This window comes from Staurois parvus, unplaced genomic scaffold (assembly GCF_062004578.1).
Source record: "Staurois parvus isolate SC_StPar_1 unplaced genomic scaffold, SC_StPar_1.0 ptg000023l, whole genome shotgun sequence".
NCBI lineage: Eukaryota > Metazoa > Chordata > Amphibia > Anura > Ranidae > Staurois > Staurois parvus.
In genome coordinates this window covers 945565-962356 of record NW_028317819.1, presented here as the reverse complement: position 1 = coordinate 962356, position 16792 = coordinate 945565, and positions in this window count along the sequence as shown.

Here is a 16792-nt window from a genome sequence, read left to right as displayed (position 1 = left end):
AGGAATGATACTCTGCTGGAGCTTGTAATCTCAAACCATGCAAAGCTTATTACCAATGTTCATATAAAAGAACATCTGGGTAGCAGTGACCATAACATGATTTCATTTATTGTTAGCTGTAAACAACAAGCACATACTGAAAAAAAAAAACCCTCAACTTTTAGACAGAAATTTTTCTATGGATGAGGGCTGCGCTCCAAGACTGAGAGGGAATATTGGCATCAATGAACAGAACAGAAATGGGAATTCTTCAAAAAGACCATATGCGCAATAAGTTCAAAAGGCTACATATAAAACCTACACTATATTGCCATAAATATTGGAACACCTGCCTTTACACGCACATGAACTTTAATGGCATCTAAGTCTTAGTCCGTAGGATTCAATATTGAGTTGTCCCACCCTTTGCAGCTATAACAGCTTCACCTCTTCTGGGAAGGCTGTCCACAAGGTTTCGGAGTGTGTCTATGGGAATGTTTGACCATTCTTCCGTTTGTGAGGTCAGGCACTGATGTCGGATGAGAAGTCCTGGCTCACAGTCTCCACTCTAATTCATCCCAAAGGTGTTCTATCGGGTTGAGGTCAAGATTGAGGTCAGAGAGCTTAGATTGTAAGCTCTAACATGCAGGGCCCTCTGTTTCCTCTTGTAGCAAATTGTATTGTAACTGTAATGTCTATCTTCATTTTGTAAAGTGCAGTGCAAACTGTTGGCATGATATAAATCATGTATAATAATAAAAATAATAGTAATAATAATAATGTCATGAAATTGTCCAATGTCTTGGCATGCTGATGCCTTAAGTGTTCCCTTCACTGGAACTAAGGGGCCAAGCCCAACCTCTGAAAAACAACCCCACACCATAATCTCCCCTCCACCAAGCTTTCCACTTGGCACAATGCAGTCAGGCAAGTACCGTTCTCCTGGCAACCGCCAAACCCAGACATGTCTACTGGATTGCCAAACAGAAAAGCCTGATTAGTCACTCCAGAGAACACATCTCTATTGCTCTAGGGTTCAGTGGTGGTGTGCATTACACTACTGCATCCGATGCTTTGCATTGCACTTGGTGGTGTAAGGCTTGGATGCAGCTACTCGGCCATGGAAACCCATTCCATGAAGCTTTCACACACTGCTGTTGTGCTAATCTGAAGGCAACAGAAAGTTTGGAGGTCTTTACCTATTGATTCGGCAGTCAGTTGGTGAATTCTGTGCACTGTGCACTTCAGCATGCACTGACCCTGCTTTGTCATTTTACATGGCCTGTCACTTGGTGGCTGAGTTGCTGCTGTTGTTCCCAATTGCTTCCACTTTGTTATAATACCACTAACAGTTGACTGTGGAATATTTAGTAGCAAGGAAATTTCATGGATGGACTTTATGCACAGGTGGCAACCTATCATGGTACTATGCTTGAATTCACTTAGCTCCTGAGAGCGACCCATTCTTTCACCAATGTTTGTAGAAGCAGTCTGCATGCCTAGGTGCTTGATTTTATACACCTGTGGCTATGGAGGTGATTGGAACACCCGAATACAATGATTTGGAGGGGTGTTCCAATACTGTTGGCAATATAGCGTATGTGGCTCGTGGCCAAAGTTAAAAAAGCTACAAATGATAAGAAAAGAGCTTTTAAAAAATTTAAAAATGAAGGAAAACTATCATCATTTAATTGTTACAAGCAATATAACAGAATATGTAAAAAGGAAGCCAAGGCCACTACAGATTGCAAAAGATATTAGGACAAACCCCCCAAAATTCTTCAAATATAATAATAGTAAAAAGGTCAGGTCTGAGCATATAGGCCCTTTACAAAATAATCTAGAGTGGGTGACTGGGGACAAAGGGAAGGCAAATTTATTAAATACCTTCTTCCGCTATGTGTATACAAAGGAACATGGGGGAGCTCATGTCCATAATGGGGATCATATTGACACAGCTCCAAATGATCCACAGTGGATCACAATTGATATGGTCCAGAAATATTTAGACTGAATAAAGCACCTGGACCAGATGGCATACACTAATGGGTCCTAAAAGGATCGAGCTTTGTCATTTCAATGCCATTGTTTCTAATTTTTAGGGACTCCTTAATGACTGGCAAGGTACCACTGGATTGGCATAAGGCCAATGTGGTGCCTATATGAAAAAAGGGGCAAAAGTATTTTCTAAGTATTTATAGACCTGTTAGTTATCTTCTATAGTTGGGACGATGTTGGAGAGTTTAATTAAAGACTACATAGATGAGTTCTTTCTGGAAAAAAATATTTTAAGCAACAGACAACATGGATTCATGGAAGACAGAAGTTGTTAAACAAATCTGATTTCTTTTTAAGGGGAGGGAAGTAAAACCTTAGGCAAAGGAGTGGCTGTGGATGCAGTATACTTGGATTTTGCAAAAGGGCTTCTCACACACAGATAATGTGTAAAGTAAAGTCTACAGGCATGGAAAAATCAGTTTGTACATGGATAGAAAACTGGTAAAAACACGGTATTCAGAGAGTAGTGGTAAATGATTCATACTCTGAATGGTCTGAATGGTCTAGGGTTGTTAGTTGTGTACCCCAAGATTCAGTGTTGGGACCCTTACTTTTTAATATTTTTATAAATGATATTTCAGTCTTTGCAGATGACACCAAATTATGTAGTCGGCCTGTACAGGATGTCCCCAACGTACAGGCCGACTTCTCACCTTTCATCTGGCAACTATGTGGCAAATGAGGGTTAATGTTGATAAATGTAAAGTTATGCACTTGGGGGCTAAGAATATGCATGCATCATACATACTAGGGGGAGTACAACTGGGGGAATCAATGGTGGAGAAGGATCTGGGTGTTCTGGTAGATCATAAGCTTAATAATGGCATGCAACGCCAAGCTGCAGTTTCTAAAGCGAGCAAAATCCTTTCTTGTTTTAAGAGAGGTATAGACTCCAGAGAGAAATATAATTTTACCTCTGTACAAATCATCAGTAGTACCTCATCTAGAATATGCAGTTCAGTTTTTGGCAAAAAGGATATTGGGGAACTGGAGAAATGCAGAGAAGGGAACCAAACTGATAAAAGACACAGAGGAGCTTAGCTATGAGGAAAGATTAGAAGAACTGAATTTATTTTTTCTTGAGAAGAGGAGATTAAGGGGGGATATGATCAACATGTATAAATACATAGGTGGCCCCTATAGTGAACTTGGTGTAGAATTATTCACCCTTAGGTCATCACAGAGGACACGGGGGCACTCTTTAAATCTGGAGGAAAATAGATTTAATCTCCAAATACGGAAAGATTTCTTCACAGTAAGAGCAGTGAAAATGTGGAATAGACTCCCTCAAGAGCTGGTGCTGGACAGCTCAGTAGATTGATTTAAAAAGGCCTGGATTCTTTCCTAAATGCACATAATATAACGGGATACTAACATTTATATGTAAAGTTGATCCAGGGAATATCTGATTGCCTCTTGGGGATCAGAAAGGATTTTTTTCGCTGCAGGAGCAATTCTTTGCTGGGTTTTTGCCTTCCTATGGACCAACTGTGGGTATAGGATTGTGTATATAGGATTGTATAAATTGTTTTCAATTATATTTCCTTTTTATTGGTTGAACTAGATGGACTTGTGTCTTTTTTCAACCAGACTAACTAATAACTATGTAATTATGTAATACTGATACAGTAGTAATACAGTAGTTGTTGCACAAAATACATAAACACTGTATTCCAACACCTTTGCAGTTACAAACATACATTAAAAAGAAAGAGAAATTACAAACAAAACATCATGGCCTTAAATGTAATAGATTGTGTGGCTCAAAGCCACCCAGAATATTCAAAGTAGTAATATCTTACAATAAACTAGTTACATTACATTACAATATGGGTTCCAAGTATTACCTCTCTTGGGGCCTGTTGGAGGAGGCCGTATAAACAGTAATGTAAGATGTGTAAAGTGGAGTAACTCATACCTTTCTATCAGATATCACCTGTTACCTGGATTCATCTGCACTAATCATACATCAGGTTGGTTACTGCATTTGACTTGTCCTCACTGCTGTTTGCTTTGATTCATTGAACAGTGCTTATGATTTTAGTGCCAACATCTGTTTAGTGATCCCCACAGAAAGATGTAGAGCAGTCTGTTTCATGACAATGAGATATTTTCAAATAACAGAAAAAAGCTTGTTTATAATTATTTACAGGGATTAGGTAAAAACGGAATATAAACAGATTTTTCTAAGCAAGTATATCTGTAATTTTCAGCTAGAAATGCTTAAAACGTGCCTGTTCTAGCCAGGGCTTTTTGTCAGCTGGAACTAGTGGAACTCAGTTCCACCACCTCTGGCTCAAGCCCTCTACTCCCTGCTCACCACTATAACTATATGTAAACACGGCTCCCACAGATCTGGTCTCCTGAGCAGCTCCCAGAAAGTTCAGGATGGGGCCAAGAGAGATGCAGGTGTCCGGGGTGCATTTTGGATACCGACATCCCCACTGGATGATCTCCCTGCAAGCGAGAGAGGTGTAGCCACCTACAGTGTACGGGGAGGTACGCTGGGTGCTTCAGGTTAATACAGCAACAAAAGTAAAACATGAGGAAGATGCACTCTGTGTGTAGCGCACCCCTAAACTCTACACTCTGAATGCAGTGCACTCCTGACCCCTGCACTATGTACGTAGTTCACCCCCAAATGCTGCACTATGTATATAGTGCACCCCTGAACTCTGCTCTCTGTGCGTAACCCCGCCTCCCGAATGCTGCACTCTGTACGTAATGCATTCCTGGTATTTAATACCCCTTTAAAACCCTCCCTCTGCTAGTGAAATTTGACCCACTATTTGATGTGGTTTGGAGGGTCTGAGAAAAAAGCCCTGGTTGTAGCTCAGGAGAAAACTGACCCAGCTCCATAAAACAATGGATCTGGTTTAATGAGACTTAAGAAGTCATTGATCCTCAACTGACTCTCGGTGATGCTACAAAACTGTTCTATAGAGAAATTTTTTGTGCACATAAAGATACAATCATGCTTCTCTTTTGTATGCATAGTAAAGACTTACCACCTATCATGATAGTCCAATGTGGCCATTTTAGAGCCCGCAAACATTTGCCACCCAAAAGCTGTTGAACCTACTTTTAAATTGATTTAAAAAAAAATGTTGGGTCCTATCTTTAATCAGTAATGTCTCCTGTTTGATTACGTGTCTACAAGCAACAGCCAGGCTGTATACCTTGACTTTCCAAACTCTGCAAATATCCCTTTTTTGTCCAGCTGAGTTATGAATATTTATTAGCTCAGACAGTCATAGAGGAGTTATCCTAATGATATGGGCTGAGTTGATAAACATTTGGAACAACCACCTAATGCAACCTTTCCCAACCTTTTTACCCCAGAGTAACCCTTGAAATATATTTCAGTCCTCAGGGAACCCTCTGCTAAAAACAATTAATTTGGAGTGAGTGACAGAGATGCCCCTTAAATGGATGGTCAGTATGAAGAATAACCCCTAAAGGAAAGATGGGGAGAGCAGAGTAAGGAGTGCAATTTAAGGCAGCCTCTCACTCCTGCTCTGTTCCCTACCACCCAGCCACTTTCCATTTTGCCTGGATACTCATTACTGGGCAAATGAATTATGAACCCCACTGCAATGATTAGCTGGTAGCCAAGGTGTCCTCCTAGCACTGATTGGACTATAGCCACACACCCCTGCCTCTGATCCCTGCCCCCTGGTTTGCTGTGTGCTTCCTGGTGCTTTATTTATAGTGGTTCTAAAGTCTCAAGGTTTTACACCTTCATGCATTCTATGCATGAAGGTAAAAATCATTCTGTGTGTAGCATCCCCTCCAGCTCACCTAACACTTACCTGAGACCCTTTTAGATCCAGGGATGTCTACAAGAGCCTAGGTTCTCCAGGGACTCTCGCTCCTGATTGGCTGAGGCTCTATGCGTGAATAGAAGCACCCAGAGGTGATTAAATACCACCAAAAGAAAGTTCTATCTGTCTCAGAAAAATTATAAAAATTTCATATGAGTTGTCATTCAAGTGCGATAGCGCTGAAAGCTGAAAATATGCCTGGGCAGGAAGGGGGTATAAGTGCCCTGTAGGCAAGTGGTTAAGCATCACAAGTCCAGGGCATTGGGATTGTGATAGTATCAGGTTCCTGGCTCCCTTCTTGTGCCCTGCTGTATTACCTGTTGTTGGATTTCGTGGTGCTGACCCTTGCCTTTTTGTCTAGATTTGTATTGCTGCCTGAACTTGCCCTTGGATTGTTTACTGAACTACGTTTGCTCGCTACCTGCCCTAATCCCAGAACTGTCTATTGGATTATGCTTGTTTGTTACCTGTCCTGACCTCAAACCCGTTATCGGCCTGCACCTACATGCTGCCTGTCCAGACCTTGGACTTTCCACTACTCTGTTACCAGCCACTGTCTACTGCCTAACCAGACTCAGGACTACAGGTACCCTTCCTTGTCTCATTTTACCAGTCTCAATTCCCTATGGCCAGGAATTAAAGCATTGTGTTCCATGACCTGGGAACAACCAAGTACCAGTAATCCTGCTTGCCCTAAGAAGACACAGCAGTCAATTATAGTTGACCTAGGCATCAGGCTGTATGTTACAGTTTCTAAATAGACAACAGTTTCTAGATCTAGATAGCCCTGAGCAGGGGCGGACTGACAACTCATGGGGCCCCTGGGCAATTGGGGATCATGGGGCCACCGTGTCCTTGCCCACACTCAAAACACACCCAAAAAAGCATATAAAAGGTACCAGGGGCATTTTATGGGCCCCCTTCTGACCCCGGGCCCTCGGGCAGTGCCCGAGTGCTCGAATGGTCAGTCCGCCCCTGGACCTGAGAGAGCTTCACCTCAGTGACCAGGCTGAAGACATCTGTAAAAAGCAAGTAAAAAATAAATACTTTTAAATAAAATAAATTGTATAAAATAATAGAGAAGCAATACAATACATATATTCACTTTGCGAATGCCCCAACTGTAAATGAGTATGATAGTAGATACTGTGTATCTCTTTCTCATTCACATGCAGGGGCGGACTGACAACTCATGGAGCCCCCGGGCAATAGGGGATCATTGGGCCCCTGTATCCTTGCCCAAACTTAAAAAATCCTATGAAAAAGGACCAGGGGCATCTCATGGGGCCCCCTACTGACCCTGGGCCCTCGGGCAGTGCCCGAGTTTCCAAATGGTCAGTCCGCCCCTGTTCACATGGGAGGAGGAATCTGGGGTTCCCATATTTTTAAAGGGGCTTCCATATTCCAATAAGCTCCCTGTTTGCAGACCCCCAGAACCACCAGGCCAGGGATACGCACTGAGCAGACAGCTGCCTGCACACTCCTGCAGCTTCTGTTCTAGTCTGTAGTCTGCTACCATGCGTTTCCTTTTGAAATGTAAAAATATATGATGGAGGATCAGACACACTCAGCTGTATAAAAAAGTAAGTGTCTTATAGAAAATTATGACTTTATAATGTCTTACACATTTCAGCCACAGGACATATGGTATGTGTTTGTCCATGGATGTATATGTAATTATAATTTAATTATGCTTGTATCATTTGATTGTGACCACGATCTGTTGTACTGGCAGTGTAAGGGTTTATATCCACGTCAGGAAGCTTTTAAACAAAACCTTCTATGGATGCAGGGTGAGGCATTCCCCAGAGGCTTATTGTCTTCACCAGCTACGTGCGATCAAGAACAATATTACATTTTAACTCTTGATGTGTTTAGAGGTGATGTCATCTAGCATCACTCATCAAGAGGTTCCAAGGTGTACTTAAAATTGCAGCACGGTCAGCTGAACATTTCTCAGTTCTCCTTTTTTGTTATTGTTCTTTTCATTTCTTACTACAATTGATAAAATAACTGGTTGCTAATGCTCAAGACTGGTTTGGGTGCTACACATGTGTTAGTTAAAGTGTCATTAAACCCATGTTATTGAAAGTGTCAGTACATGTTGTATTACATGTTGTTCATACTCCCCTAGTCACTATGGGATTAATTTTTTGTATTTTGCAAAAAATGCGGTTGATCCTGCTGTTCACTGTCCCTCCACCCATGTCTGTGTCCCCACTGCAACCTGAGATTGTGTAGACTAGCTATTGCCACATCTACCGAGCATGCTCCAGTTTCGGTTCCCTTCTAAACTGTTCATGTCCTGCTTTCTCTTAACTGTGCAGCCCATGTGACTATAGAGTCACACATGTGGGCTTATACACTCCAGATAAATGACAGCCTTCCCCCTCCATGCCCATTAAGCAGAAAAACACAATAGGGGCAGGATCTTACATGTTGATTGATGGATGCTTCACCTCCCTGTGGCTCTAAGCACATACAAAAAAATTGACATAGACTGTAGGGGTGTGAAACAGGCTGTGATTGACAGAATATTCTCTAGATAACTCACAACATGTTTTTGCACAAAAATAATAAATATTTGAGTTCAAATGCATAATTGTATGATGATTTAAAACATTTACTTTATATTAATTTTGTATTTTTTCTTTGTATTTTAAAGGCTCTTTTATTTTTTTGATCATGTGACTGGCGGCAGAGGACACGAAGCTCCTCCTGTCAGTGTTTACCTGCAGATGGACTGGGAAAGAGTCAGTCACATGACAGCTGCATATCAATTATGAAATAAGGTACTTAGATGTTGTTTTTGTTCTGTTTTTGTTTTTTTTTGTGCAAATACAGTGCCATCATCCATGCACATAAAGAAAAGAGATAATATAAATTAAAAAGTGTGTGTTTAGTATCACTTTATTAAATACATATCTGGCATTTAATTTCATGTTGTTCAATGTAAATGGAATCACGGGAGCACTGCCCTGGGGGACATTAGGGAAATGGCTTCCTGGTCCATTACTAATGTGATACAATGAGGAACAGAAGTATTTGAACACCCTGCGATTTTGCAAGTTCTCCCACTTAGAAATCATGAAGGGGTCTGAAATTCACATTGTAGGTGCATTCCCACTCTGAGAGACAGAATTTAAAAACAAAATTCAGGAAATCACATTGTATGATTTTTAAAGAATTTATTTGTCTTGCACTGCTGAACATAAGTATTTGAACACCTAAGAAACAGCAAGAATTCTGGCTCTCAAAGACCTGTTACTGTGCCTTTAAAATGTCCACATCTACTCCACTCATTAATCTAACTTAGTAGCACCTGTCTGAGCTCTTTAAAGACACCTGTCCACCCCACAGTCAGTCAGACGCCAACTACTACCATGGGCAAGACCAAAGAGCTGTCAAAAGACACCAGAGACAAAATTGTGGACCTCCAGAAGGCTGGAAAGGGCTACAGGGCAATTGGCAAGCAGCTTGGTGAAAATAGATCAACTGTTGGAGAAATTGTTAGAAAATGGAGGAGATTAAAGACGACTGTCAGTCTCCCTCGGACTGGGGCTCCATGCAAGATCTCACCTCGTGGGGTATCACTGATGATAAGAAAGGTGAGGAATCAGCCCAGAACTACAAGGGAGGAGCTGGTCAATGACATGAAGACCACAATTTCAAAGTTCACTGTCGGTAGAACACTACGCCGTCATGGTTTCAAATCATGCATTGCACGGAAGGTTCCCTGCTGAAGTCATCACATGTCCAGGCCCGAAACCTGACAGATCTAGAGGAGATCTGTGTGGAGGAGTGGGGCAAAATCCCTGTTGCAGTGTGTGCAAACCTGGTCAAGAACTACAGGAAACGTTTGACCTCTGTAATTGCAAACAAAGGCTTCTGTACCAAATATTAACACTGATTTTCTCAGGTGTTCAAATACTTATGTTCAGCAGTGCAAGACAAATAAATTCTTTAAAAATCATACAATGTGATTTCCTGAATTTTTTTTTTAATTCTGTCTCTCAGAGTGGGAATGCACCTACAATGTGAATTTCAGACCCCTCCATGATTTCTAAGTGGCAGAACTTGCAAAATCGCAGGGTGTTCAAATACTTCTGTTCTTCACTGTATGTTGGGCTGGTGGCCCAGAATGGAGATTCACCAATCAGACATCAAAGTGGGACCTGAAGTCATTGACAGCTACTGGATATTGTATGGCTACCTGATCCCTTTTCAGACTAGCAATCACAGAGACTGGCAGAGTTATGTCTTCCAGCACCAACTTCCTTTGTGGTTTTGAGATGTCATGTCACTTATTGCTGAGAACGGCAAAGGAAGCGAATGCAGAAAGATGTGAAGGTGTCTCACAATAAGCCCTATTCTTTAGGAATAGGAACATTCACCTTTTGCAATGCCCACCAATCATTACGGCACTGCCTTACTTTGCAAAGCAGTAATAAACCAAAAATAAGTAGCACTTCCATAAATTAAATGTCCATCATGTGAAATAGGTGCAATAGAGAAACAGTCATTATAAAGCATAAGTGTTCAAATAATCCATATAATCAGCTGTAGTGTGTGTTGTAAAAAAGTGGAAATGGGCCATAAAGATTAAGGGCCTGTTCACACCATAGAAATGCAGCCAAGATGCGTTCTGGATACGTTTCCACATTTGTGCATTTTTGGCACGTTCTAGTGCATTTTTGATGCTTTCTGGCTTATTTTTTCCTCTCTCTTTTTCTTCAGTTTAAATTGGGACATATGCATCCCAGTGCACTTTTGGTGCATTGTGGTGCATTCCAGTGCGTTTTTGATGCATTTTACCATGTTCCAGTACAGTTCTGTGCAGGAAAAAGGCAGCCTGTTCTACTTTTTGTCTGCAACTGGAATGCACTGGAACTGCAAGCGCTGATGTGAACTATGACATTGACAACCATATAGCCTTTCTGTGCATTTTGGATGCAGAAAAAAAGCACATTGAAATGCATGTAGTGTGGACCGGTCCTAAGGCAGCCCATAGACGGGCCGTTTATCAGCCGAATTGTTGGCCAATAAACGAAAAATCGGTCGGCCCCGTTCCAGATGCTGCCACCAATGTCCATGAAAAATGGCTGTTTTTCGTGGATTTTCCAGCATGACTGATAAAAATAAATGAGGAAATCCACGAAAAATGGCAGATGGGCTGACCCCACTAACGGCGTGAATATTGGCCGATTTTTCGTGCGGACAAAAATTCGGCTGATAAACAACCCGTCTATGGCCTGCATAGGACAAAACCCAAAAAGCACCCAGCTTATTTCAACTAAATTTATTGTAGATGATTTTGTGTTACGTGTCAGTTGAATTGGTTTTTGCCACAAAATGTAGCAAGAAGGTTACATTGTTAAGAAAAATGTATTTCCTCACATTAACCTGAGGAATAAATCTTCAGTACAGAGTTTATTTATAACCCTAACTGCTTTATTTGACTAATAAGAATATGGAAGGGTTAGAGCCTCTATCAGTTTTTTTTTGTATTGTGATCTGCATTCCCATAGGGAAAACACCTTATAATCTTTGTTGCGGTGATTACTGTCAGCAAAGTGATGACAACATTTAAAATGTTACTGTTTTCACCAGAACAAATGTGGAAGGTAAATTTTTCAATGGAAACACCATTTCCAGTGACAATGGGGTTGGTTTACTAAAATGGGAGAGTGCAAAATCTGGTGCAATTGTGCATGGTAGCCAATCAGCTTCTGACTTCAGCTTGTTCAATTAACCTTTGACAGAAAAAAACTGGAAGCTGATTAGTTTCTATGCAGAGCTGCACCAGCTTTTACACTCTCCAGTTTTAGTAAATTAACCCAAATGAGTAAAAGGGGATTTCCCTCTCTACCTGTAGCATTTCTGGGACATGAAAAGAGAATTAAGGTGTGTCCATCCTCAGCTTTGCATGTTAATCTGATATCTTTTCAGCTTTATTTACAACAATGGGCAATTCAAGCTGTTCACAACCCAGTAGAAATAAAATATGGATGTGAAAAATGTAATATTTACTTAGATATTTAAGAAATAAAAAACATAATAAACATATCCTTGAAGATCAATCAGGAGAATATAAATGGAACAGAATGTGAGAGCAAATCTTATTGTTGATTGTCATCGTCCTTATTCTCCCAATAAGGACGTCTGCTCTGTTAACTTTTACAATTTTACGATCCCCCACTTGCTAATCCAGTGATATTTTTGCTTTCAGGGTTCAATACAGACAGCCATAAAACCTTTCTTTCTATATCCAAAACAAACAAAAAAGTTTTGTCTTTTAGAATATTTTGGCCAGGGCCGGTGCCAGACTATTTTGCACCCTAGGCAAGACCAGCTACTTGCGCCCCTCCCCCCAAAAAATAAATACATTTTAAAATGGTAGAATATATTAAATAAACTAAACATGAAACATCTAAAATTCTTGTAATTTGCAAAAATAAGTGGCTTAAGATGCCACCAGCACAAATATTAAAGACAAAATCAGTGTCATCGATGGACTGTATTTGTGTCTGGCAATGGCAGGGTGACAGTTGCAGTGGGTGGAGAATGATGGATCCACACTCTGACAGATCCCAGGCTGTAATTCCCCAGGAAATGGGGGGAGATAAAATGCTGTGACAGCAGACAGCCCAGCCCACACACAGAAAACACCTGAACTGAGCGATCCCACACAGTGACAGATCTGACACAACACACCACTACCTACACTGACACAAATCAGCAGGCCCAGCAGGCAATAGAAGAGCAGGCTGTGGGATCGTTATGATGTCATCACTCACTGACGTTTGATGGATGGCCGGCTGGCCTGTTCACACTCACACAGACATGAGACATCAGACATTACCTTCCTCTGCAGGCACACTGTTGAATGGGAAGAGAAGGGCTGGAACTCCACAGTGATCAGCAACTGCCAGCTGACTTGCAGTAAGGGACTGCGTCGGAGAGGAACACTGGAAGGAGCTGCAGCTCAGCTGCTACACTAGCAACAGACACCCAGCATATTCCTCTGCCCTTTCTTCCTCCCCTCCGCCACCTCTCCTCTCAGCTGGAGAATCATTCATGATGTGGCAGCATTACATACAGAGAGAGTGCCAGCCTGTGCTGCGACAAGGCGCCCTTAGGCGGCAGAGTGCCCTAGGTAGATGCCTAGTTTGCCTCATGGAAGTACTGGCCCATTAGCAGCCTATTGCGTGACCAATTTCCATGTGGAAAGATAGGTTGAAGTTTCTAATAAGCTTATACTTAACATGGTGTCCTCTGCTGTTCTGTGTTCAAACACTATACATTATTATCTTCCAATGATGTAGAAATCAATACTTGTGAGATATTACAGTGAAGAGTTTGAACTGTATAGGTATACAAATGGGCCTGTCGGCATGTCTGTAAAAGGCCTATCGGCCTTTTGTAAATGTACATTATTGTGTTTATACATGACACAGAGACACTGGCATGTGGAAAATTGTGCACACCAGCCAACCTTAATTTCACCCTTAAAGCAACAATACTAAGTGCTAAAGCATTGTGTACCTTCTTCCTTTGGCCAGGGATATCATTGTGTTACTTGCTTGCCTGAGCCAATGTGGTCCCATTCCCATTGTTCTGTGCTTTTCTCTGATAACAAACAGAGAATCTGATGAATAACATTCTATTGGAAATCAGTTATTTCAAAAGAAAGAAAGAATAGAGCACACTTCAGTCAAAATTTAGATATACACATGGGGGACATATCCAACCTGCCCAGAGCTCCTGTGTTTTTTTTTAATAATGCCTAAAAAAAGAAGACTAATTCAGCCACCACATCTAATGATTGGAAAGCTGCAATATGTTACATCTAAGCATTGCTGCAGGTGGCCAAGTTAAAGCGGAGTTCCACTTGACCTATCAAAAAATAAAAGTCAGCAGCTACAAAAACTTTAGCTGCTGACTTTTAAAAAACAGCCACTTACCTGTCCCTCAGTCCCATGGTGTGTCCCCCACAGCTCGTTTCACCAGCCGTCCTGTATTCCAGGAGGCCGATATCTTCAGTGTGGGCACCCAGCTGTGATAGCTTGCGGCTTCACAGCCGGGTACCCACTGCGCATGCGCGAGTAGCGCTGCGCTTCATGAATGGTCCTGTTGTCTTCTGGGACCTGTCACGTGTCCCAAGACTACAGGGAGGACGCCTTCCGTTTCCGATCACCTAGGCGATCGGACCGGAAGTGGGAGCGGGTACCTGTCAAATTCGGGTACCCACTCCCCAAAGGTGCTAATCCTTAATGGGGAGCGGGGGAGCAGTCCTTAAAGCAGAACTTCCATTTATGGGTGGAGCTCCACTTTAAATCTGAACTCCATGCAATTAGCTAAATACAAGAATGATATTCATATAAGGGTTTTTTTTTACCTGCCAAAGAATATGTTTCTGCCCATCCAGTACTCAGAGTCACACATCTCTGCCATGCAGAATAGAAGTGACTGGAAGGGGAGCTGCAGGGGACCTGATCTTTCTTGTTTGATATGTTTCAATAAAGTTTTGACAACTTAAAAGTAATGTGGTAAAATACATATACAGTACATACTCAATGTAACAATACAATATCAAGATATCAGGGGTGACCCTACAAGGGTTTTGAGAAGTTTCAGAATGATAACTTGTCTTATCTTCATTACCTGTGGAAAATGAAAAGACAGAACAAGGCAGAAGAGGGATGTAGCACTACCCCTTTAAGGGTTACTTAGTAATTTTTAGGTTCACTGTCAATCTGAACCTCTTGTTGAATGCCCAACCTCTGCTGACACCACTGTGCGATCATGACCAAAAAAACCCACAACTGTAAAATGTACTCACATACAAGTTAGTATAGATAGACCAATATGAAGTTTATATTGGAATTAAAGGTAACTTGGTCAAAAAGAAAAAAAATTACACTGATATATGCAGTATAATCACTCTTGGTAATCATGAGCAAATGTAACAACATTCACAGTAAAGCAACAATAACTGTTAGCCAGCCTGCTTTCAGGAATAATCCACTGCCTCTAATCTGAGGCAAGTGCTAAATCCCCAGTGAGCAGAAACAGGTAGGCTTGTTGTGGGTCCTCAGAACTAGAGGACAAGGATTAGATGGGAAGGAAAGAGAATTCTCATTTGAAAATGATCACTGTCCCTTCAAGAACACTACAGTGTCTTCTGCGCACTTGATGGGGCCCAGTTGGTATGAAGTTGAGGTGTGTGTGGAATATAGTTCCTTACGATGGTGAGATAGTAAGGGAACAAGGGTGATTTAACATTTTTTCTCTTGATGGTATCGAATTAGGGTGGGGTCCCTTTTAAAGCTCTAAACATAAGGAAAGTTTGAAGTAATGAATGGTAACAATTGGCATAAGTGTCTATGGGCAAAGACAACTCCCTCTGAATATCAAAGGCAAATATGAACAGTAATAGGAATCCTGCTTTGTTGAAGAAGGGAAACTTGTTGTTTCAGTTGGCACTGCTGTGTCCTGGCCTGTATGTCCTATGGTCAGCTTGTACAATAAACTGTAATACAGATGTATCTCAACGATGGTGGCTGGACCGCAAGCTGGGGCAACTATATGTAATGTTCACAACTATGTGTAGGTAGATAGCTGAGGTGGCAAACTATCAGTAGTCACTTGGTTAGTGGGTGCATGGGTCTCTCTCACTCGATCAGAGCAGTCTGGCAGATCATAGTGGTCTGTCGTTCCCTGCAGATGGGGTCAGTCCACAGACTTTCAGACCTATATGGTCTCCTGCTGTCAGATTGGCCTGCTGGGCTGCGGAGCAGACTGGGTGGTCAGTAGGCTCTTTCTGCTCTTCCTCTCTCTCCAATCCTGGCTCCACAACCCAGTTCAGCACTTCAGCCATCAGCAAACCTCCTCCTTCAGTCTCTCTCTGCACTCTCCTGGCCAATCTCCCTGGCTTTTGATATTTATATGCCCCCCGCCAACACTCTACCTTTCTTGGGAAATTTAGTCCATGACTGCCCAGCTCACCAGCTGAGTCCTGCTATTCAGCAAGTTCCAGAGGGCTGTTCTGTCCATGTGAGTGACCCTGAATGGCAGGTAACCTCGATCTAATGTCTATCTCAATGTATTGCAAGTAATAACAGGGATATAGAAGAAACAATAGAAATGACTAGGGGAAATAAAATAGGGATATATGGTGTGGGGAAATGGAGAATAGGAGGGTAGCAGATTTAGAGGGATAAGAGGAGGAATCCCCTATTCCCAGGGGTTAGCTAACCCTCTGATCTTTATCATAAAGTTAATTTATGATTCATTTCTGACTATGACGGCTCTCTGATTATGTTGTGAGTAGGCTATCCATGGAGACCAAATTGTAGACAATTTATCATGTATATAGCTGTTAATTTTTGTTGATCGTTGTACTGTTTAGTTGTGCTCTAACATTGTGTTAACTTAGGGGAGGTAATTTCAGTGATTGGGCTATGGTTCATTTGTTGGCATTGTATACACATATCATTTTTGGCACATTACATTGGATATCCAGGATTGGTTTATTTAAGAGGCTTTGATAGGGTGTTTGCATAGGTCACAATTCAAGACTGTGTGTATTACAGAATAAACCCTAATCTTTAGGAGAACTTTCGGAGTTACTTGTATGAGAGAGATGAGTCCACAAAATGGGGAACACATTCGCATTTACTCCTAAAATCAGTAAAAACTAGTGGGATTTCAGTATTGGATAAAAGGGAAGGAACATATTGATGTACTTTAGCAGTATGTATCAAAGAGGTTGGTAAACAGGTGCTTCATGTTTCTCTTGAAAACAATCAAAAGGTTTTGTTTCAGTGATAAGGAGAGACTAGAAATCTGTGATCCCTTTTTGAGTCCACTGTTTATAATTATTAGGAGTCTCCTGTCCTGGTGGAAACAGAGCATTTCACCAAGCCCAG